This window comes from Lissotriton vulgaris, chromosome 9 (genome assembly GCF_964263255.1).
Source record: "Lissotriton vulgaris chromosome 9, aLisVul1.2, whole genome shotgun sequence".
Lineage (NCBI taxonomy): Eukaryota > Metazoa > Chordata > Amphibia > Caudata > Salamandridae > Lissotriton > Lissotriton vulgaris.
This window is the reverse complement of record NC_141697.1, coordinates 294979471-295006440: the sequence shown is the minus strand read 5'-3', so window position 1 is coordinate 295006440 and position 26970 is coordinate 294979471.

Below are 26970 nucleotides of genomic sequence, written 5' to 3'. Positions count from 1 at the left end.
CTGCAGTATTGGTATTGTGTTGACATATATATGGGTTATGTGTATCTGAGACATTATTAGGCCTATTAGGGGTATTGTCTACAGCAAGCTGTTAGAAATGAAAGACTCTTTTTACCTACAGGAAAGGAATATATTAACTATTTCTGGTTTGCATTGTGTTACTACAGATAAAAACTAAATGAAGGTACTATAATACCAGTAGCCTTAGGTTGCATGTAAACGTTTTTTTAAGACTACAAAAAAGTCCCCTTTTGTTTCTGCTACAGCAACTTCTACATTTTAGTATGTGTTATATAAAAGGTCTAAGAACATTTTAGACATCGTTTGGCCTAACAGGGATGATGTTTACAAAAGCATATCCAAAAATGAAGACTGCTTCATCATTGTTGGACATTTTGTACCAGAAATAAAAATATCAGAAACAGTTTTAACATATAGTTGCTTTCATAAAGCTAGTAACCTATCAGTAAGCCAGCATCAAAAATCTTGTAGTGAGAGCAGTGAACAGTATGGCATAGTTGTAATGATGTACTGTGCACATTTGTTTTTTATAAACCATTGATTGTTTTTTCCTGCTGTTTAATGATGATGCTTCATACAAAACCCTGTTGAAAGTGAAGAAGTATGAAAGCTGAAAACAGTAAAAAACACTAAAACATGTCTATGTTGAATTTAAATTCTGGTTAAAAATATTGTATGTTGTTTGGTTGTCTAGTGTTCAAAATGAAATTCTAATACAATTTTGCCTGTTTATATTTGTTCACAGTGGTTGGAGTTCGGTATATATTATGTGTGTCAAATCACTAATCTTGTGATGGATCAATTCACTACTCATATACTCATCCCATTTCCCAGCTACTACAGTTCCACTCATACAATCGTCCAGTAACTACTGAGGCAGTCATCCAATCACTCAGGTACTGCACTTGCATTTATACAATCTCCAAGCCACTACTCAGGCGCTCAACCAACCATCCAAGCAGTACATATAAATAATGTAGTCACATAATTTAAGGAATCCCTGAGGAACTCACTTACAGTTTTTAATTCATGCAGGCACTCCAATTGCACTCATTCCTTTACCAAGGCAGTACACTTGCAGTCACAAATCACCCTGGCATTACTAATGCACTTATCCATTCACTCAGGCACTACCCATGCCTTCATCCTTTCACTCAGGCACTACTCATGCAGCCACCCGTTCACTCAGACACCACTCATGCACTCATCCATTCACTCACCCACTACCCTTACACTCATACATTCACTCAGGCACTACCCATGCACTTACACAATGACCCATGCACTACTCTTGTGCTAATCTACTCACTCAGGCACTACTCATGTACACATCCATTCATCCAGGCACTACCCATGCTTTTATCCATTTATCCAATGACACATGCAGTACCCTTGCAATCATCCATTCACTGATACACTACCCATGCACTCATCCAATCACTCAGGCCCTACTCATGCAGTCATCAAATCACCAAGCCACTATCCATACAGTCATCCATTCACTCAGATGCTACTCATGCAGTGACCCATTTTCTCAGGCACTACCCATGCCCTCATCCAGCCACCCAGGCACACCCCATGCACTTATTCAATCACCCAGGTACTATCCATGCACTCATCTAATCACCAAGGGACTACCCATGCACACATGCAATTACCCAAGCACTACCCATACACACATCCAATCACCCAGGCACCCCCTTACACTCATCCATTCACTCAGATGCTTTTCATGCGCTCATGCAATCACCCAGTCACTACCAATGCACTCATACGGTCAACCAAGCACTACCCATGCACTCATGCAATCCCCCAGGTACAACTCATGCACTCATCCAATCACCTGTGCACTACCCATTCTCTCATCCAATCACCCAGGCACTACCCATGCACTCATCCAATCACCCAGGCAGTATCAATGCACTCATCCATTCACTCAGGCACCACTCAGGCACTCATGCAATCAACCAGGTACTACCCATGCACTCATCCAATCACCCAGGCAGGCAGCACCCATGCACTCATCCAATCACACAGGCACTACCCTTGCACTCATCCATTCACACAGACACCACCAGTTATGCACTCATACACTCATCCAATCACCCAGGCACTATCCTTGCACTCATCTATTCAATGAGGTGCTACCCTTGCACTCATCCAATCACTCAGGTACTACCCATGCACTCATCCAATGACCCAGGCACTACCCTTGCACTCATCCATTCACTCATGCACTACCCATGCCCCATGCTCTCATCCACTCACTCTGACACTACCCATGCACTCATCCATTCACACCGACATTACTCATGCACTCATCCAATCACCCAGGCACTATCCTTGAACTCATCTATTCAATGAGGTGCTACCCATGAACTCATCGAATCACCCAAGTGCTACCTATGCCGTCATCCAGTCACCCAGGCACACCCCATGCACTTATCTAATCAACCAAGTACTACCCATGCACTCATCCAATCACCAGGGCACTATCCATGCACTCATGCAATTAACCAAGCACTACCCATACACACATCCAATCACCCAGGCACCCCCTTACACTCATCCATTCACTCAGATGCTATCCTTGCACTCATGCAATCACCCAGGCACTACCCATGCACGCATACAGTCATCCAAGCACTACCCATGCACTCATCCAATCCCCCAGGTACAACTCATGCACTCATCCAATCACCTGTACACTACCCATTCTCTCATCTAATTACATAGGTACTAGCCATGCACTCATCCAATCACCCAGGCTGTATGAATGCACTCTTCCATTCACTCAGAAACCAATCAGGCACTCATGGAATCAACCAGGTACTACCCATGCACTCATCCAATCACCTAGGCAGTACCCATGCACTCATCCTATCACACAGGCACTACATTTGCATTCATCCATTCACTCAGACACCACCAGTTATGCACTCATTCAATCACACCGGCCCTCTGTCGGACTGTGAAAACGTCTACTTTAGCATGCAAATCTCCCCTTGCACCTCTCTTTCCGGATTCCTTATCTATCGCCCTCCTGGTACCATGGGGCAATTCCATGAATCCCTCCTGGAATGCTCCTTGGCCACGTCCAGCACTCGGCCCAACTTCCTAATTTTAGGGGACTTCAACGTCCATATAGAAGACAGCAATGACAAAATTGCTACAGAACTGATCCAAGATCTGTCAGTCCATCAACTGCACCTACAGAATTCCCTCCCCACTCACAACCGGGGGCACCTGCTCAACCCCATATTTTGCAACTTCCCTGACCTCGTGGCTGGGTCACCTATCCCTGTGCCATGGTCTGACAACCTACTCATCCCCTTTAGCTGGCGTATTCAGCCCAAACCGCCGAAAATCCAAGCACCTGGCAGACCATCTCGTCCCTGGGCGAAACTAGACTATGACAAATGGAATCAAGCGCTTGAGGACACTAGCCCAATCCTTAGCTCGAACCCGTACCTAGCTGACATTGAATTTTCATCTTGGGTCACTAATTCTCTAGATATAGCTCTCCCCAAAAAACCTCATCGTAAACCGAGGATAAAAGCTACATCACCATGGTTTTCCCAGGAGATACGCCTCCTAAAGAAAATCTGCAAGAGAGCAGAAAGAGTATGGAGGAAAGACTTCGATCCCATCAGTAAAAACAATTACAGACTGACGATTCTCAACTATAAAAAGGCTCTAAAAAACTCGCAAATCTCCTTCTTCAATGAAAAAATCAGCAAGGCAGCAAGTTCGTCGAGAGAGACGTTTCTCATCATGAAAAAGCTTCTAAAAACGCCTACACCACCAGCTGCACGCAACCCCTCGAACGAACACTGTAACGAGTTAGCCAGTTTCTTCGACTCAAAAATACAAAACATCCTCAAACAACTTCCGTCCCTTTTTCCTGTGGTTCCCTCCCTCCCTCTCTCCCCCCAGCGCCAGAACAGAGACACTGAGTTAAGCAAGTTCCATCCTATCAACGAGGAAACCCTTGGTCCCATTCTAGAAGCCCTCAAAAGTGGATCTCCACATGACCCAGCTCCAGTGAGACACCTGAAGCAGGTCGCCCCGAGCATCCTACCACCTATGACCAACCTATTAAACGCTTCCATCGAATCCGGAACTGTCCCCACAAGCTGGAAGAAGGCGGTGGTGAAGGCACTTATAAAAAAACCAAACCTTGACCCGGACAACCTGGGTAACTTCAGGCCGATATCACTCCTCCCCGGCATTAGCAAACTGGCGGAAAAATACATCAACTCCCAGCTTTCTAATTACCTGGAGTCCAAGGAGCTGCTTAAAACATCCCAAACCGGTTTCCGCCCGGGCCAGGGCACAGAAACAGCGATGGTTGCGGTCGTCGAAGAGGCCAGGAAGATCATCAACGCAGGAGGATCAGTGGCAGTGACCCTCCTGGACCTCAGCGCAGCATTCGACACCGTCAACCATAGCATCCTGGCCCAACGTCTGGAAAACCTTGGCATTACTGGGACTGCCCTCAACTGGCTCAAATCCTTCCTCCACAACCGCTCCTTTCAGGTGGCGGAGGGAGACTGCATCTCCAGGGAAACCCCGATACGTTGCGGAGTGCCGCAGGGCTCTTCATTGAGCCCTACACTCTTCAACGTATACATGGCACCTCTTGAACAAATTGTCGTCCCTTATGGCATTAAACTCCTGACCTACGCAGACGACACTCAGCTGGTCGTCTCCCTCAGCCAGTCAGACCACCCCACCATCGATCTGTACTCCTGCCTGGGGGATATAGTCAGCTGGATGAGCGACTCCCACTTAAAGCTCAATGGGGACAAAACCGAGCTAATGGTATTGGGCAACCAGTCCCACTTCCGCCAGGAGTCTCTCTGGACTCCCAGCATGGACCCCCCTCCAATCCCCAAAACTGATATCAAAAGCTTGGGGATCTGGCTGGATGATAAACTAACCCTCAATACACAGGCCAGAAAAACCGCAGGCACATGCTTTGGCCTACTACGTTCCATCCGTAAGATCCTCCCTTTGCTCCCGCTTCAGTCAAGAAAACTACTTATACAGGGTCTTATACTGTCAAGACTTGACTACGGCAACGCCTTATACCTCGGTTCACCAAAAAAAGTCATCTCAAGGTTACAGGTGGTGCAAAACGCGGCCGCCCGAATCCTCACAGGCACAAAAAATCACTGTTCTGCCAAACCTGCACTCAAAGAACTCCATTGGCTTCCCGTGGAGCAAAGGGTGCAGTTCAAGGCCATGTGCCTAACTCACAGAATCCTGCATTGAAAAGCCCCTCCTGTTCTCAAAGATCTCGTGACACCCTATACCACAAACAGAACCCTCCGCTCACCCAACGCTCATTTGACCCAAATACCCAGGATCAAGAGAACACGCTTTGGGGGTCGGCGGTTCTCCTATCAGGCGTCCAGGATGTGGAACACTCTCCCACCGGACCTTCGTGCCCAACCTAATCTCCTGTCATTTCGCAAATCCTTGAAGACATGGCTGTTCCCCTGACCTCTTCCTGCCTCCGCCTGACTCGACCACTGGATTTCAGTTAGCGCTGGGACGCTCACGGGCAGCCATGCGCTCTACAAATCCCCTTCAAATTCAAACCCCCCCCTCCCCTTCGAATTATTCATACACTCATCTATTCAATGATGTGCTACCAATGCACTCAGGTACTACCCATGCACTCATCCAATCACCCAAGCACTACCTATGCACTCATTCAATCACCCAGACACAATCCATGCACTCATCCATTCACCCAGGCACTCTCCATGTAGTCACCCAATCACCCAGGCACTGCCCTTGCACTCATCCATTAACTGAGGCACTACACATGCACTCATCCATTAACTGAGGCTCTACACATGCACTCATCCAATCATCCAGGCACTATCCATGCATTCATCCAATCACCCAGGCACTCTCCATGTAGTCACCCAATCAACCAGGCACTACCCTTGTACTTATCCAATCACCCATTCACTATATTGCACTCATCCATTCACTCAGGCACTACCCATGCACTCATCCAATGACCCAGGCACTACTCTTGCACTCATCCATTTACTCATGCACTACCCATGCCCCATGCATTCATCCACTCACTCTGTCACTACCCTTGCACTTATCCATTCACCCAGGCACTACCAATGCACTCGTCCAATCACCCAGGTACTACCCATGCACTCATGCATTCACCCGGACATTATCCTTCCACTCATGCATTCACTTAGGCACTACCCTTGCATTCTTCCAATCACTCAGGCACTACCCATGCACTCATCCATCCACTCAGGCAATACCCATGCACTCATCTAATGACCCAGACACTACTGTCGCACTCTTCCATTCACTCATGCAGTACCCATGCACTCATCCATTTACTGCCATGGTCTGACCACCTACTCATCCCCTTTAGCTGGCGTATTCAGCCCAAACCGCCGAAAATCCAAGCACCTGGCAGACCATCTCGTCCCTGGGCGAAACTAGACTATGACAAATGGAATCAAGCGCTTGAGGACACTAGCCCAATCCTTAGCTCGAACCCGTACCTAGCTGACATTGAATTTTCATCTTGGGTCACTAATTCTCTAGATATAGCTCTCCCCAAAAAACCTCATCGTAAACCGAGGATAAAAGCTACATCACCATGGTTTTCCCAGGAGATACGCCTCCTAAAGAAAATCTGCAAGAGAGCAGAAAGAGTATGGAGGAAAGACTTCGATCCCATCAGTAAAAACAATTACAGACTGACGATTCTCAACTATAAAAAGGCTCTAAAAAACTCGCAAATCTCCTTCTTCAATGAAAAAATCAGCAAGGCAGCAAGTTCGTCGAGAGAGACGTTTCTCATCATGAAAAAGCTTCTAAAAACGCCTACACCACCAGCTGCACGCAACCCCTCGAACGAACACTGTAACGAGTTAGCCAGTTTCTTCGACTCAAAAATACAAAACATCCTCAAACAACTTCCGTCCCTTTTTCCTGTGGTTCCCTCCCTCCCTCTCTCCCCCCAGCGCCAGAACAGAGACACTGAGTTAAGCAAGTTCCATCCTATCAACGAGGAAACCCTTGGTCCCATTCTAGAAGCCCTGAAAAAAAGTGGATCTCCACATGACCCAGCTCCAGTGAGACACCTGAAGCAGGTCGCCCCGAGCATCCTACCACCTATGACCAACCTATTAAACGCTTCCATCGAATCCGGAACTGTCCCCACAAGCTGGAAGAAGGCGGTGGTGAAGGCACTTATAAAAAAACCAAACCTTGACCCGGACAACCTGGGTAACTTCAGGCCGATATCACTCCTCCCCGGCATTAGCAAACTGGCGGAAAAATACATCAACTCCCAGCTTTCTAATTACCTGGAGTCCAAGGAGCTGCTTAAAACATCCCAAACCGGTTTCCGCCCGGGCCAGGGCACAGAAACAGCGATGGTTGCGGTCGTCGAAGAGGCCAGGAAGATCATCAACGCAGGAGGATCAGTGGCAGTGACCCTCCTGGACCTCAGCGCAGCATTCGACACCGTCAACCATAGCATCCTGGCCCAACGTCTGGAAAACCTTGGCATTACTGGGACTGCCCTCAACTGGCTCAAATCCTTCCTCCACAACCGCTCCTTTCAGGTGGCGGAGGGAGACTGCATCTCCAGGGAAACCCCGATACGTTGCGGAGTGCCGCAGGGCTCTTCATTGAGCCCTACACTCTTCAACGTATACATGGCACCTCTTGAACAAATTGTCGTCCCTTATGGCATTAAACTCCTGACCTACGCAGACGACACTCAGCTGGTCGTCTCCCTCAGCCAGTCAGACCACCCCACCATCGATCTGTACTCCTGCCTGGGGGATATAGTCAGCTGGATGAGCGACTCCCACTTAAAGCTCAATGGGGACAAAACCGAGCTAATGGTATTGGGCAACCAGTCCCACTTCCGCCAGGAGTCTCTCTGAACTCCCAGCATGGACCCCCCTCCAATCCCCAAAACTGATATCAAAAGCTTGGGGATCTGGCTGGATGATAAACTAACCCTCAATACACAGGCCAGAAAAACCGCAGGCACATGCTTTGGCCTACTACGTTCCATCCGTAAGATCCTCCCTTTGCTCCCGCTTCAGTCAAGAAAACTACTTATACAGGGTCTTATACTGTCAAGACTTGACTACGGCAACGCCTTATACCTCGGTTCACCAAAAAAAGTCATCTCAAGGTTACAGGTGGTGCAAAACGCGGCCGCCCGAATCCTCACAGGCACAAAAAATCACTGTTCTGCCAAACCTGCACTCAAAGAACTCCATTGGCTTCCCGTGGAGCAAAGGGTGCAGTTCAAGGCCATGTGCCTAACTCACAGAATCCTGCATTGAAAAGCCCCTCCTGTTCTCAAAGATCTCGTGACACCCTATACCACAAACTGAACCCTCCGCTCACCCAACGCTCATTTGACCCAAATACCCAGGATCAAGAGAACACGCTTTGGGGGTCGGCGGTTCTCCTATCAGGCGTCCAGGATGTGGAACACTCTCCCACCGGACCTTCGTGCCCAACCTAATCTCCTGTCATTTCGCAAATCCTTGAAGACATGGCTGTTCCCCTGACCTCTTCCTGCCTCCGCCTGACTCGACCACTGGATTTCAGTTAGCGCTGGGACGCTCACGGGCAGCCATGCGCTCTACAAATCCCCTTCAAATTCAAATCCCCCCCCTCCCCTTCGAATTATTCATACACTCATCTATTCAATGATGTGCTACCAATGCACTCAGGTACTACCCATGCACTCATCCAATCACCCAAGCACTACCTATGCACTCATTCAATCACCCAGACACAATCCATGCACTCATCCATTCACCCAGGCACTCTCCATGTAGTCACCCAATCACCCAGGCACTGCCCTTGCACTCATCCATTAACTGAGGCACTACACATGCACTCATCCATTAACTGAGGCTCTACACATGCACTCATCCAATCATCCAGGCACTATCCATGCATTCATCCAATCACCCAGGCACTCTCCATGTAGTCACCCAATCAACCAGGCACTACCCTTGTACTTATCCAATCACCCATTCACTATATTGCACTCATCCATTCACTCAGGCACTACCCATGCACTCATCCAATGACCCAGGCACTACTCTTGCACTCATCCATTTACTCATGCACTACCCATGCCCCATGCATTCATCCACTCACTCTGTCACTACCCTTGCACTTATCCATTCACCCAGGCACTACCAATGCACTCGTCCAATCACCCAGGTACTACCCATGCACTCATGCATTCACCCGGACATTATCCTTCCACTCATGCATTCACTTAGGCACTACCCTTGCATTCTTCCAATCACTCAGGCACTACCCATGCACTCATCCATCCACTCAGGCAATACCCATGCACTCATCTAATGACCCAGACACTACTGTCGCACTCTTCCATTCACTCATGCAGTACCCATGCACTCATCCATTTACTCAGGCACTACTCAGTCACTCATCCAATCACCCAGGAACTACCCATGCACTCATGCAATCACCCAGGCACTACCATGCACTCATCCAATGACCGAGGCACTACCCATGCTCTCATACAATCACCCAGGCACTACCCATGCACTCATCCAATCACCCATGCACTCATAGATTCACTCAGGCATCACTGCTGCACTCATTGTATCATCCATGCACCAGTTATGCACTCATTCAATCATCCATACACCAGCCATAAACTCCTTCCAATATATATATATATATAACCTGCAGTTGCTTGAGGTTGTACAATAGTGGCCCTTGTGGCCGACAGCTTATGCGTAATTGAATTTCATGAACTGGCATTTTTATAGCGAGACTGCCATTCCAACAGGTTTCCTTAAGGTTTAGTATTCATGCCTCTAAAAGGCAGAGCCAAGCACCCAATTGCATTTATTTTGCCTGAGATATTGTGGGTTTTGAAATGTGCATGCTGAAATTTTAATGCATTGTTTCATTTATGTTTAATGGAATGCATAGACAAGCACTCAATTGCTTTTTTGTTGCCCGAGATATTGTGGGTTTTGAAATATGCATGCTGACATTTAAATGCATTGTTTCATTTATGTATGATTGCATTCGTTGCACTGCCATTCTAACGTGCATTGTAGCTCACTATTCTCACGAGTCTTTTTACCATTTCACTTTCTGTCATGTGACCGTACTTAAAGCACTGAGTTACTCTCACTCACGCTCGTGACCAAGAGGAACACTTCCTCGAAACGCGTCGAGTGGAGCTATTCATTAAAGCTCGTTAAAACTGCATAAGCTGGCCTGGACATTCCTTCTTGATTGTGCTGGAAATCATTTTTGGATTACTGGGGAGTCGCTACCCCGTCCGGGCCCTCCGCTGCAAGGGGCAGGGGTTCAGAGCGCAACCTCAGTTTTGGATATATATATATATATATATATACATACTTTATCTTTTTTTATCTGTAACAGGCGGTTCCAACAGGAACCTTTATTTGTTTTTGATTTAAACATTTTAGTGCTTCTTATATCTTTACATTTTTCTTTTTTTTATGATAAAAAATGGCAACTGGGGCAGGAGTAATTAAAAAAATGTGCACTGATAAATGTGCAAAAAATATAAAAGGGGGAAATGAGCATATATGAGGTTTTGCAGCATTGCAAATAACTATAACACACTGCTCACCAGCACTTACAAGCACAACATCACTACAGTCCATGCACCATGTGGCCACTCTTGAGAACTCTGGAGCCATATCTGTTGTAGTAGTCTGCACCTTTGAGAGAACATTCTGGCGGGGAATTATTCCTGCTGCCACTATTATAGGTGGTCCTCCAGCTTCCCTGTGCTTGATTGTCACTTGGAGATGTTTTCTATGACAGGTTTTAAGATTATATAACATTGACGTCGTCCAATATGAATATTTTTTGTTCAGCCACCTAGAGAAGCTCTTGTCACAAATTGTGCATTGCACTAGTTTTACAGCAGTTTTAGATTCCCCAGATGGGATTTTGAAAAAATCTCATTCTATACTTGCTCTCCTTTGTGGAGGCTAAGAAGTGCATAACTGCTAAATTTCTGTGGCTTTATGCATTTGAAATCTGAGCCTAACCATAACGTCCCTGTAGCCTTTGTTTTTTTCAGTAAACACACACACACACACACACATATATATATATATATATATATATATATATATATATATATATATATATATATATATATATATATATATATATCTATATATATATATATATATATATATATATATATATATATATATCCGCTCCAACAGTCCCTCCCCGCAATGCGTCCTATCTCTATGTTTATCATTTACGCAACGTGAAAGTTTAAATGAATGATGGTTGTAACCTCTCACTGTCTCATACTGAGGAAGGCCGATTGCCCAAAGCGCTTTGTGAGATTAAAACTTTTGTGAGAACCTATCTTTGGAGTGCTGCCTCCTGTTTCCCGAGCATTGCGGGGAGGGACTGTTGGAGCGGATATTGTTGTCGGGTGCACCCCCGACTGGCAGGCACCCGCCTTGGAGTGCAACAGGCTGGTGCGAGTGGAGCCTTCATATATAATATATATGTATATATATATATATATATATATATATGTACGTATGTATGTATGTATGTATATATATATATATATATGTATATATATATATATATATGTATGTATGTATATATATATATATATATATATATATATATATATATATATATATATATATATATATATATATATATATATATATATATCCAGCCAAACACTCTCCTTAGTGAAAGAAAGAAATCCGGGCCACTTTTAGAGTTTGCAAAGCGTATTTAATTCAAAACATTGTTTTGCCAAACCATATGTTGCCTAAAACAGACTTCTATTGGGTGAGTGAACTTTGATTTTTTCAGCGTGTCTTTGTTTGATTCGTACACCACAGTCTGCCTTCACTTTTTCATCACGAGTGCAGAACATGGCGTCTTTTGTTTCAAGGGCAAGTGGCTGGATACACATAACATGTATAGTGTGTTAGTGGTCTGTTAGAGCTCAGCTGGCGGGTGCATACAATACCCCGCATTCACCAGAAACAACTGTTTCGAAAATAGCATCGAGTAGAAATCAACGACGTAATGAGGAGGCTAATCAAATGTTCGCTGATCTCTGGTCTTCTACAACCGCGAGTGCTTCTGAGAACGTTAATCAGAAAAATAGCATGTCGAATAAACTAGGATTATGGAAAACTCTCTGGAAACTCCTTGTAACTGAACAGAACAAATGGTGGGAATCCACCACCCTCCAAAAATACATCGAAGTAAATAGGGTGCCTAGAGGATTGCGAATTTACACGACACCGACATTCGCAGATCCCGACACAGACAGGTTGAAGAATGGGCTGAAAACAGCCATGGCTGCTCGATAAGAATGTTGAAAATCCTTGTCAAATATGCAACAAAGCATTGTGAAAAACTGGCGGAAGAAATTGAAACCGTTACAAGTCAATTGAAAGCTTTATTTGAGAATGAGAAAGACTTTGACAGCGAAATGGCCAAATATGACGCCAAACTGGAGAAATTGGAAAAAGAAATTCGAGAAAAAAAGGAAAGCAAATTCACTAGAGACCGCAACGATTATGAGTGCGGCCAAGTGCTGACATTTGCCAAGAGATATGACCATTTGCAGACTGTCACTACAGTATCTGGACCAGTGACACCTCAAACTATGAGTAATGCGCAAGTGACCACAACAACTGCAAGCGATTCCAGAGAGAATACTGCCTTAACTGCGGGGACCAGTGCCCAAAATGCACCTAATGAGCTCAAAAGACAAAATTTTATTGGAATTTACGATGGTGGCCCAAGGGAGACTAACAGGGCAAAACAAATCCAACGAAAGAGGACTAAAAGGACGAGGTCAAGGCGGGAGAGGCGCCGGAAAATCCAGCTCACTAAACCTCAGCAGCATTTCAAGCCCAGTGGGATCCAGAACAAGGGGCCAAAAGAAAGGGAAATAATGGATACCCAGACTATCATCAATCTATCTCCAAGAGAACTGAATGAAGCAGAGAAAGAGGTACTGTCTCTTGGATTATCTTTTTGTCCAACTTCATCTTTTGATTATACCCAAAGTCGAATTGACCTTTTTTATTTTACCAGAAACTTACGCTTAAAAAAGTGGTATGCTACTAAACTTAACACTGAAACTCGAGAAGCTGTACAGGAACCCACAAGTATCACTGGGGGGGATGTTGAAACCCTACATCTGCTTCATGAGCTGAGGGGTGACTCGAAAATCATTGACAACCCTATGCTTAACCTAATCAATGACGATTTGCGAATTGACCTTAACTATCAGAGCGGCTTCAGGCCGAAATCTGTCTTTTTACCACAAATAGTTAATGAATCCATTGACATTTTTGAGAGGGCCATGGTTAAAGAGTTGGATAAATTGTCTAAACAAAAAAAGAATTTTTTGAAATGTAATTTAACTGATGTACAGTTTAAAGCTATCAAGACCCTTAGTAATGATAAGAGTATTATCATTAAGAAAGCAGACAAAGGGGGGAACATGGTGGTGTTACCACGTAGCATGTACATTAATGAAGGATTGTCACAGTTGGGAGACAGCACTAAATACGAGAAGAGCAATAGAACTAGTTACAACACGAGTATCACACGATACTCAGAACAACTCAATGATTGGAGGGAGAGAGGTCTCATCAGTCGGGAAGAATTTAATTTTCTCCACAATAAATATCCCAAGATACCTGCCCTCAATCTATTGCCAAAAGTACACAAAAGCATGACTGAACCCCCAGGGAGGCCGATTGTCTCCTCTAGAGGTAGCTGCTGGGAGAACACTTCCAGATATGTAGATTTCTTCCTGCAGCCCTTAGTACAACAACTGCCTTCTTATCTGAGAGACTCAGGTGAGTTTTTTACTAAAATCAGTGATGTCACTTGGAACCCCACTTGGTTGCTCATGACTCTTGATGTTAACAGCATGTACACATGTATCCCGCACCAGCTAGGTATCGAGGCATGTAGGCATTTTCTTAAGGCGCGCTCCATTTCCTATTTACTCCACACTGAAATGCTGCTTGACATGGCATTTCTGTGTCTCACTAAGAACTACTTTCTCTTCAATGGCAACATCTACCACCAATTGTTGGGGACTGCGATGGGCACTTGCTTTGCCCCCAGCTTCACTGGTCTTTACCTGGGCTGGTGGGAGGAGCGGGTGGTCTACCAGTCCCCAACATATCAGAGCAAAGTTGTCAGATGGCTCCGCTACATTGACAATATTTTTGTCATATGGTGCGGGAATCAGGAGGAGGCGGATAATTTTGTTGAAACTCTCAACATCAATGACTTTAATCTTTCCTTCACCAGTCACATTAGCGAAGTGTCCATTGATTTTTTGGATCTTAAAGTTGAAAATAAGAACAACGCTCTGAGCACTACTCTGTTTAGGAAGGAAACGGCGGGCAACAGCCTGCTACATGCCCATAGTTGTCATCCCTTTAATCTCATGTTTACTGGAACAAAAAGAGAAGGATTGTGAGTCAGAATCCAGTGCGACCAGTAGATTCATTACGGATTATCATTCCCAATCTAGGGAAGTGAGAAAAGAGCTGGGTAAATTTTGAATGTGCTGAAACTGGACAAAGACTTAGCACAGGTAATTTCAGAATACCCCCAAATCACTTTCAGAAGACCTAAGTCCCTCAAGGACCTCATCTGCTCTACACTCATACCAGAGAACCGCAGTCATAGGAACCCGGTGCAAGGATTTTACATTTGTGGTAGAAGTAAAGCCTGCCGCAATAGTAAAAACCTCAAAGAAGTCCAGCTTAATAAAGAAACAGACAAATTCAAGATCACGAAACATATCATGTGTCTAACTGACTACGCAATATATGCACTTAAATGTCCATGTCAGCTCTATTACATTGGTAGCACAAAGCACCCAGCTAAAAAGAGAGTCCTTGAACACATGCAGGCTATCATCCACGGGGACAAGCAATACCCTATAGCGAGGCATTTCGCATCACACCATAAAGGAAATGCAAATTTACTGTCACTTTGTGTTTTGGAAACTGTTCCCAGCAGGGAAAGAGGAGGAGACAGAATCAAGGAAATGAGGAGACTAGAATCGAGACTGATAATCAAATACAGGACCACACAACCTGGTGGCCATAATTTACATGAAGAACTAACCGAGCATCTAGGTTAGCTTTAGAACTTTGATCTCATGATTATTGCTGTATTTATGTCGTTTTTAACTCTGTTTTTATGAAACTGCAATGTAACGTTGTCTTTCACTGCACTTTAGTCACTGATTGATATAAATTTTCTATGTTTACAGAACGTTGTGATGACACAGTATGGGAATCTGTTCAACACTTATGAACAACTGCACGTTTGAAAGAACCGTTTGACTGGGAAACCGCTCACATATGACAGTATTCTTTTGTTAACCCTGGAGCGTGCCGTCGACTGCTATTGGTGGCCTTTGATCAATTTTGACTTAAGGGTATGGTAGTGCCCAGTGGGGCTACATTGGACACTGGTTATCCAGTCATACCATATATGTTTTTGCCCACAAGGGCAGCACCAAGCTCAAAGATTGTTTGATTGCTTAGCCCACAGGGCTATCACTGCTTGGGATGGAGGAGTGGATAATATTATTTTCCCACTGGGGATGTACTGTGCTTTAAACTCCTTTTCGCTCCACATAGCATGATATGTGACATATGACCTGCACTAGTCTAACGAGAATGTGAGATGGTTTGCACTTTTTTCATTTTTTGCCCACATGACTTACTTTATTGTTTTCTTTCACACGGACAATGAGGGCAGTAACTAATAATCCTAGTGTCTTGCTGAGTGGAATGAACGAATTGTTATCTCTCACTGAACGCGATGGTTTGACACATTATGCTGATTAATTATAACAGGACCAAGCATGTTCCAAACCACTTTAAAAATGTTGTTCACTGTTTAAAAAGAATGTTTGAACACAGCCCGCTTGTACATCAGCAAGTCTGTTTTTCATTGCCATAGGTATGACGCAATACCAGGTGACTTTGTATATTAGGCACGTAATTCAGTATACTCATTCTCGTGAAAAAGCAGGTTTCACCTGCGAAACGCGTTGAGGAAAAGCCTTTTTGAATTAAATACACTTTGCAAACTCTAAAATAAAAAAGAAGCCTTTTTGAATTAAATACGCTTTGCAAACTCTAAAAGTGGCCCGGATTTCTTTCCTTCACTAAGGAGAGTGTTTGGCTGGAAATATTGGGATTCGCTACCCCGTCCGAGGCCCGCCACTGGAAGCGGCCGGGATCAGAAGCGACTTTGTTTGGCTGGATATATATATGTATATATATATATATTTTTTATCATATATTTATATATATATATATATATATCAGAAAAAAGAGCGTGATCATTCATGAAACCAACACCGAGGAATCTAATACCATTATAAATCTGGCTGGCATTGATTTAACCACTGCTGAAAACAACTTCTGTCACCTGGGCTATCGTTTTGTCCGGAATCGGATTTTAACTATACAAGGACAAGAGCGGACATCTATAGGTTTATACGGAAGCTCAAGTTAAAAAAATTCCATCTTCAAAAAGGTAAACAGGGGGACAACAATCATGACTCCATCCCGTATCAAGAATCTAGCATGCCTGGGTTATTAAACTCGGACTATGGGCTTTCTTAGGGACATGCACAGCTTAGCATAAAGTGAGAGGATGGAATCTGGAGCTGGCAGGCAAAGTGGCATGGAAAATTTGGAAAATACTCAGCAGCACCAACTAGATGGAACCAATGCTAAACCGTATACGCCTTTTAAACGAAATTCCAAATTCGTCCCAATCATGGCAAGGGACTCTATTGATGTTTTTAATGAACAATTAGTGGCACAAATAAAGAAGCTCAATATGTCCATCAATAGGGCTAGAATAAAATACACAAATCATGACAGAAAATATCATCAACTTATCGACAAACTCAAAAAGAACCACTAAGTCATAATACGTAATTCTGACAAGGGAGGAAATATCGTGTTATGGCCCTTTGAAGAATACCCGGAAGAAGCGCATAAACAGCTCAATGATGTGGAATGTTACTGATGGATTTCACCAAATAAGTTTAAAGACACCCAGGAGCTTTTATTCTCGCAACTGCTTGCATGGAGGAGCAAGGGTCTTTTGAGTTGGGCGGAGTTTAAATACCTCAAAAAAGAACATCCAACCATCCCAGTGATTTATTTTATACCTAAAGTTCATAGAAATATTAGGAAACTACCGGCAAGACCTATTATAGCTGCCTGTGATGGTCTGCTTGAAAATGTATCAAAATACAAAGATTTTTTCCTGCAAGACTGTGTAAAGAGTCTCAAATCATTTGTGCAGGACACTAGTGACTTTTTGAGAAAGATTTATAACATTGAATGGAAAGCTTCATATTTATTGATTGCGCTTGATGTTTCCTCCTTGTATACCTCTATTAGAAATAAGGATGGTATGAGGGGAGTTGAATATTTTCTGATGAGTAGGCCAATTATCTATGCGCAATATACTAACATGCTGCTCAAAATGTTACTGTTTTTATATATATTTTTATACATATGTGCGGCGGGGGCTCATGGCCCCTGCAGCAAATGTAAATGTATATGTGTGGGGGCTCTTAGGTCCCCCCAGCCCCGGGGACCTCCACTCCCCAGGGATTTAAAACATTAATTGAGGGGTGGCTCTGAGGTCCCTTCAGCCCCGGGGAGTGCCACCCTCCGGGGCTTTAAAATATTAATTGAGGGGGGTCTCTGAGGTCGCCTCAATCCTGGGGTTTGCGGGGCGTCATTGAGGCCCACACACTTTTAATTTTGTAGGGGCGGGGGCCTTGGACACGAAAGTGGGGCAAGGGAGTTGTAAATCTGGAATAGTGTTTTGTTCAACTTTGCTTTCCTTTCTGTATTGTAGAGGATCCAGGGGAAATATAATGGTTTTTGTACAGCCAGTACCTCTCAACCCTACCCCCAAACAGCTTTCTGCCTGTTACCATAGTAACAGTTCATGGAACACTATGTGAGCACAGAGTTTAGAAGTTCACCACACTATGTTGCTAATGGGGTTGTACTTTTAAAGTTTTGGATTGGAACCGTTAGTTGTACCTATAGACTCAGGTACAGATCTGGTAAAGAGTTAGTCTCTGAGTTATACTTTAAATTATGCATATAATTTCTATTGGGGATCGCTACCCCCTCAAAAATAAAAGACGTATATAGTTTTTTAAATTAACTTTTATTAAAACAACAATAAATAACTGGAAACGTAACTTAAAGATAACAATACAATAAAGAACTAGAAACATAACTTTAATAATACAATATAACAAACAAAATGTGATGTGGACTCCAATAGACGTATGGTAGGTAATCTGCAAAACAAAAAAGAAAATTAGTGTTTAAAATTAGATCGATGTGACTAAATGAGGTTATAGGTACAAAGAGAGGAGAAGCGGGCTATTACTACTTAGAGGTAAGTAGAAGGTCCAGCTAACAGCTAGTGCCCACAAGATCAAGTTAATGTCCTTTGAAGCACCGGTTCCTGCCTCGTCATTTTGTTTAAATTCTGAGTGGTAGAAACTTGTATGAGCCATAGCGTTACCTCCGGTCTGCAATGAATCCCCTTTTTGTAAAAGCATGGGTATTTTGCGAGACAGCCGTGATAATATTCGGCTTGCTGTGCAGTTACCTAAGATCTAATGAACCTGTTTAAATTTGCTTCGTTGATATATGAGTGGTTATGTAGAAACACGGGTATCTTGCGAGACAGCCGCGGTAATAAATCGGCGTGCTGTGTGGACAACTGAGCCCTAATGACCCCATTTATAAAAGCTCCACTTATATAAGCTTTGTTGATATCTGGCTGGCTGCAGGGTGATTTGTGGTTGTATGACCCCGTTTATAGAAGCCTCGCTAGTTCTGGCTGCATAAGCGATGTGCCGTGTGCAGTGTATATATCAGATTTAGCAACCTTGACCACCTAACCTGGCGATTAGCTTCAAAACGGCACCGCTTTAATGAGCAACAGCGGTAGCTCCGTGTTGCATAGACTCACAAGGCTGAGGCTCCTCTGAGACTCTGCTACTCACCAACCTGACCCTGGGAGCCTAAAACCATAGACATATGCACTCACTGACATGACTCAGATTATACACCCGTTTTAAATGGTACCCCGGAGACTCTTATTTCTCTATAATACACTGAACTCTCCGGTCCTCTGATAAAACGACTGCAGTATTTAGCATAAATAATGCTGCCATCTAAGAAGTTTATTAATTGTACGCATGTGTCAATACAATCAAGTGGGCTGTTTATTTACCAACAGGCTCCATCCCACCAATTGGTCACGCAAAATCTTCGGTTGCTGAGCAAAGCAATAAGGTATGCCCATTATGATATGCTTAGTTCAGCATATAGATCGTTACCTATACTATAAACCTGTGAAGGTAGTCTGAACTCTGTTACACATCTGCAACCTTTACCAGTGGTTTGTTGTTATACCCACCCCTTTGAATCACACCAGCTCTGAATTCTGTTAACTAGGTCCCTGGTTTTATTAAATAGCATTTGTTAGCAATAAACTACATGTCGCACACTACCATATTCCTTAGAATGGGTATACCTTCAGGGGCAACCTCTGATTTACCATTTAATACCAGAATATTAACATATAGAAGTGACTATTTAGTACTGTTTAACCTAAGTTCCCCCTTGTACATAGCCTTGCGGTGGAAGACCTAACCTGAAGCTTTACCCGCTGGATACTGTTGTTAACTGAACATTATACTTTTTAGGTGAGTTATAACCTCCATCACCTATGGATCGCACGCTGCAACTTATACCACATTGGTATTTTAATGTTTTATTTTCTTTAATTACCCATTTTATCCACAGGAGCACTCCCACTTTATGTTCCACATAGGAGAGTGCATGCACACAACTACTAGTGTGTCGATACACGCTAGTGATACACTACACTGGCATGTGATATGTAGTCAATTGATGCGTTTTTTAAATTCCTGTTGTGATTTGCTTCTCCTCTTTCCTTAACAGGTAATGACAGCTTAACACAGTCAATTCAAGGAAGAAGGGTAATATAGGGATACAACTTATCTCCCCCCGCTTTTTCCAATTGTTTATGGTTTTAATTCACACTAGTGTATACTCATAATACATTAGGGACACTCTGTAGACAGTTACTCCGTAGATACCTGCTAAATAGTTCCATAGGTCCTGAAGAATCATCTGGTAATTAACATTAGCGAGAAACATGTTGACCGGACATTACCCCACTCTGGAAGGTCTCTGGAAGCATAATACCCCAGTCTCACCTTCTAGAATCTCATTTTAATTAAACCAGTGGACCGCCAGAATAAATCATTCCTTGGTACCCCTAGCTTTATTTTAATCACCGATACACATCTACAATCTTTACTGGCCCCACACCCGCACTTCATCTATACAGCTGTTGGAAAAAGATCTCAGCTAAAGAGTCCCTCTTTGAGGTGTTGCCCGTTGGGTATTGCACCGCCGACCCAACGAGGAGCAGGCCCAAATGATGAAGCATGACACCTGCAAAGGTGTGTGAGGGCATTAAATCCAACAAAATGGAAACCCAGGCATAATTCCTCTTTACCCTAACAACATCCTTCGCATCTCTTGACGCATATCTCCCCCTTTCAGGAACGGCTCAGCAATTCTTGAATTAACTAAATGAGGTTAAACATTACAAGTCAAGGTAACACTAGGATTTTACGTTTGCAGTGTGCCTGGTACATTTCCCTTGTGTTATAAGCCTGGGTTGAAGCGGTGTCTGTATGGAAGTGTCTCCTGTGTCAGATTTAAATTACAGATCAAAAGGTCTTTAAAATGATTCAGAGATGAGACAGAATTAGGTGAGAGATCAAGTCATTATGCAGGACAATATTCTTTAGGGCTTATTTAGAAGAGTCTTGCACCACTTTTGTGTTACTTTTTTCATGTTGAAAGTGACCTAAAAGTGGCACAAGGGGCTTGTAAATAAGCTCTTTTATTTGTAATGCATTTAATCTGAGGTATTGTATATCTAGGCCGCTCTGCTTACCTTTTGTAAACACTTTGGCCAGCAGAATTCACAGCTTCAACTTAGTTTTGGATCTACACGTCAGAGTAGACAGCAGCGTCCATATCTTTAAAAGAGGAAGAGAAATGATGTGAGAGAGAGTGAGAAATAGAAAGAGGGAAAAACGACATTAAAACGTGGGAGAGAGAAAGTTATAAATGGCCTCTGTTGTGTGTCTAAGCACGTGCTGATTCATAGTGCACCCTCCAGTTTAGTGATCTGAAAGATAGAATATAGACTTTGTAATAGCATAGTACATACAAGTGCACACAAATATATTCGCTTTATTTATTTGTATACTCAGGATAATGTATTTTTTTAACTTCCACTGTAAGGAGGTATTTGTGCGCTGTTTTTCTTCCAAATTAGTATATTACATGCACTCCCACTGCATAGCGGTGAGTTCTCGATATTGCAGGGCAGATTTACAAGCTCCCTGTGCCACCGGTACATCAGTTTTTGTGACGTACTGGTGGCGCACGGGACTCCTCTACATTTACAAGAGGAAAAGCCACCCTGTGTGACTTTTCCTCTCCTTGTAAATATGGTCCCTTCACACGCAGCACTTTGCGGTAAAGGGGCGTTTCATGGGTGTTGCTGTGGGTGTTCCCGTACAACACCCATGGAACAAGACACATTGCCCAGATTTACGGGGAAATCGTAAATCTGGAGATGCGTCTGCATGCTACATCACCCTAGAGGTGGTGTAGCAAGGCGCAACAAGGACAAATGTTTACATTTCTCCTAGTTTTTTTTCTCTTTCAATGCGTGCTGCATTCTACGCACGCATTGAAAGAGAAAAAAAGCCTTTAGTGATTGTTTTTGTGCAGGAAGGTGCCTCTTCCTGCACAAAAACAATCTCCCCTTGGCGCGGGCATCCTTGCACCATGGTGCCTCTGCCAGCGCATGGCAACTGTTTGTGCGCCAGCGGAGGGGAGAGCCTAGGAATGCGACATAGTCTTGTAAATATGTCACATTCCTATGCTCTGAAAGTGCCGTAGCATGGTGCAGCCAAAGGGCTTATGGTGCCACGCTGCAGCACTTTCTTGTAGACCTACCCCTTGGTACCTAGACTGTTGCATCTCATTGACTCACAGAGTCTGGAGGTGAGTGTTGTTCTTGAGAAGTCAGAGGCAGATTTACAAGCTCCTTGCACTACTTTTCCCATGTTAAAAGTGACACAAAAGTGGTGCAAGAAGCTTGTTGATCATCTGTTCGTCAGACTGTTGTAACCAATCTATTCTGACTGCTCGGAGGTAATTGTATATTTCTACGTAGTAAATGTGCTGGACACTACCTACTCTCTCGTATCACATAGAACTCGTTATTGTTTAGGAAACACGCTTCTTTGCTCACCTAGTGCCATTGGTGTGATTCAATGAGGGTGCACTACGTGTCAAAGCATGCTTCACTGTGGCCAACAGATTTCAGTACTTGCACTTAGGTAAGGTTGTGCACGGCACAGTGGAGAGCAGCGACCATAACTTTAAAAGAGAAAGAGGAACGATGTGAGAGTAAGTGAGAAAGAGAAAGAGAGAAAAAATGACATTAAAACGTGGGAGAGAGAAAGTTTTACATGGAACAGTTATTACTGGAGAAAATACTCGTAGCTCACCTTTTGCCTCCGTTGTGTCCAAGCACGTGGTAGTTTATAGTGCACCTTCCAATTTATCAATACATAATTTTCAGTCTACCTTGTGTCTTATTAGTAATTGGATGCAGGATAATCACTTAAAACTTAACCCCAACAAGACCGAGCTGGTCTTGGTCGGAGGAACCTCCACCCCCTTGAACTCTAACTTTTGGCCATCTGGCTTCGGCTCCTCCCCCCGCCCTGCCAGCTCAGCAAAAAGTCTTGGCGTTATTATCAGCAACGATCTTTCCATGAAGCCCCAGATCAGTGCATGGTATCTTCTTGTTTCTTCCATCTTCGGAAGATCCGTAAGATCTCCCGATTTCTAACCACGGAGGCCGTGACTTTTTGACTGCTGGCCCTTGTAGTCTCCAGGATTGATTACGCCAAAGCTCTTTATGTTGGCATTCCGGCGTACCAGCTAAATCGCTTACAGCTGGTACAGAATCAGGCTGCGATACTAATCTTTCACCAGCCCAGACACCTCCATGTCCGTCCCCTGCTTAAGGCCCTCCATTGGCTTCAAGTGGCCAAACGCAGCAAATGTAAACTTGGCTGCATCATTTTTAAAGCCCTGGCTGGTCTTGGCCCTGCATTTATTTCGTTTCTTCTCCACCGCTATTCTCCCTCACGTAACCTTCGTTCCTCACACTTGGCCCTACTCATCACTCCCACTTTTAATCGTAAAAAACATGGCGGTCTCAGATTTTCTTTTCTTGCCCCCTCTTGCTGGAATGCACTACCATTGGAGCTGAGACTCACCTCTTCTTATCCTCACTTTAGATCTCTTCTTAAAACTCTACTGTTTTGTCAAGCCCATGGATAATCACTTTCTTTTAACACTCTCTACACTGCTGAATGTCTGTCCACCATGCGCTCACAGCGTCATGAAACCGCTAGGTGTAAGTGCGCTATACCAGTGCTTTTAACATAACATAACATAACATTTAGTGATCTGAAAGATATTATAAAGCGTTAGTAATAGTATAGTCCCACTTTCTCCTTTGACTGATGACTTGTTGTTGTCGAAGCAGCTTTCTCAGAAGTTGTTACGATGGCCACGCATCATCGCAGAACCCTCGAAGATTGAGTTTTAGAAGTACTGGGGGGGGGGATGCCAATTTGTGAAACACAACCTGTGAGATAAAAAGGAAGTTAACGTTTGTAATTTGTTTATCAAAGGAGAGAGGAAGTGACAGAGTGACTGCAAAGAATATTCGCAGCTCAACTTTCTGTCACCAGTGTGTTTTTCACCACGTGCTGGGGCATAATGCACCATGAATCTCTACATCTGAAAGATAGTAAAAGAAAGATGTTATGATTGGTAATTGTTACAATTTTAATGTGGAGTTGGATAACATCGCCCTTTCACACACGTTCCTTCTCACATTTAAAATAACTATTTTTATAGTTCATATTCCGGACTTTTGAGCGATTATAAAAATGTTCCTGCTATTGAAAAAAAAATATATACATGTAATTTGATACACATATAGGACTGCGTTTTTCTAAATTGCTGCGTGTTTTTTTTTATCCAGTCTGCTACAGCCCTTCGACTCCCTCCGATGGGTACCCAGGCCTCACTGCTCACCTTTTTGTGGATAGGACACCTTCTACATCATGCAGTCCCGCTCTGCAACTATGAAGTCTCACATATAGTGCTGAGTCTTGATATCTCTACGGCTAACGACATACTGGTGCTCCCATCATCATCATCGCAGGTTCTTCACTCGCTCAGTGCTTCGGATATCACTACCACAGTGACCAAAGAGGCCATGCACGTGGTAGTGGGCCCCTGTGTTCGGTAGTTTGGGCCTACATGAAGCGTGTGAACGACCAGGTCATCACAGCGCTTGCGATGGGAGCAACTCTAAAATGGAGTACAGCACGTGTGCCTCGTCTTTTTTATAGATAGGGTCACATGTGTAGTGATGTATGTGCTGGAGGGGTGTGGTGTGGGTGTATACCAGCCATGAGGGAGTGTGTGTGCCAATCTAACAACTAGACCTGGAACTAAGAAATCACTACAATGGAAATCTGGGCCATGTAGTGTTGTTGTGTTTTCCTGGTAGCGTAAGCGGAGTGACCTGTACTAATGTATTCAGCCTCAATTAATTTACCACCACCCCCTGGGGCTTTTAAATGTTGGGAGGGGGGCCGCGCGGCTCCGGGACACTGCAGGAGCTGGCCCTGGGGACGTGGCAGTCTCCAGGGCCTTCGAGGGCTCTAGGCATAGGTACATGCAGTTTGCCTCACACAATACACTAAAAAAGAAGAAAAAGTGATGAGAGATGATTTGTGACGTATTTAGGCTTGAGAAACTGGATAATCAGTAAATGGGGTCTGGCAGTGAAGTGTGTAGTTATTCTGGAAGAAGTCTTTCGGGGTCTTGCGAAAGCAAGTCATCTTTAATAATTGCCTCTCACTGTGTGTACTTGCAAGGTTAAAAAAATATACTTTCAACACCTCTTTTTGATTGGTTGTGAAGCATTGTAAGAAGATGTATTAGCGAACAATTCCTTTCCTTGCGCAGATTTTGAAAAACATTTGATTGGCTGTTGTGTGGTTACGTGTACGTTCCTCATGGTAATTTTTATTGGCTTTTTTTTCTATGTGACGTTACGATACACTCACCATGTATGTAGCCCATTTTGTGACGCACTTTATTTTACAATGCGTTTCAAAAACTAGTTGTGGTAGGGTGTTTTTAACTTAAAGTGTGTAGTTTGCTTATGAGTTTGTTGACTGTAAAGGTATTTAAAAATATGCACAAGTTTTCAAAATATTTTTATTGAGTCTTTTATATTCATCATATGGGTGAAATGTAAATTTGTATTCTTCATTTATTGGTATCACACGTTGGCCCACATTTCTTTTATTTTATCATAAGCAGTCATTTCTTAAGTTTACATTATATATGTGTTGCCCCATCATTTTTTTTAAAATGTTTGGGCTATTTTTGCTTTCAGATAAAGAAGAATATGAGTGCTACGACAAACACTCCCTCACTCCTCCCATTTTTAAGTCACGTTTTTCAGTTGACAGGTGTTCTCATTTGCACTGTTTTAGTGCGTCATGTGTTTATGTAAACGTGCCCCTTTCTATACTTTTTAACTTTTGTACAATTTCGAAAATGCTTTATTTAAACTAATTTTTATTATTAAAGAATTTTGTAGGGTGGGGGCCTTGGACGCGAAAGTGGTGCAAGGGGGTTGTAAATATGGAACTATCAGGTACATGCATCAATCTCGGCATTTGCGATTCCTTAATTGCGATTTTTAAGGAATCGCAATTAAGGAATCGCAAATGCCTATGCATTAAGAAATCGCTAAATAAATTGCGATTCCTTAGAATTCCTTAATTGCGATTTGCATTTTGCGAATCGCAATTAAGGAATCCCTTCCCATTCATTCCTATGGGCCTAGAGGCCCATAGGAATGAATGGGAAGACAATCTCAAATTGCGATTCGCAATTAGCTAATCGCAAATTGAGATTGCGATTTCAAGGGAGCAGGGGTGTCCAAAGGACACCCTGTTGCACCCCTGAAATCAAACAATGCACATATGTTATGTACACACATGCCCTAAGGGCATGTGTGTGCACAACATGAAAGTTAAAAAAATGCACAAAATTGCATTTTTCTAACATTTCGCAAAATTACCATGAGGTCCAACCTCATGGTAATTTTTTCTCTCTAATTGCGAAATCGCAATTTTTTTCAGTTTCATGCATTGCTTTTAAGGAATCGCAAAATTGCAAATCCTTCAAAGCAATCGCACTTTAAAAAATCGCAAAAATAGCAATTTTTTAACTTTTTGGATAATGCATCCCAAATAGTGATTTGGGAATCGCAAACGGCCAAATTTTGCGATTCACACCGTTTGCGATTCCTAAATCGCTTGATGCATGTGCCTGTCAGTGTTTTGTTTTACTTTGCTTTCCTTTCTGTCTTGTAGAGGATCCAGTGTAAATATAACATTTTTGTACAGCTAGTACCTTGCAACTCTACCAGCAAACGGCTTTCTGACTGTTACCATAGTAACAGTTCATGGAACAGTTTAGTGAGCACAGAAGTTAGAAGTTCGCCACACTATGTTGCTAATAGAAATAGTCACTTGGTGGAGTTTTCCAT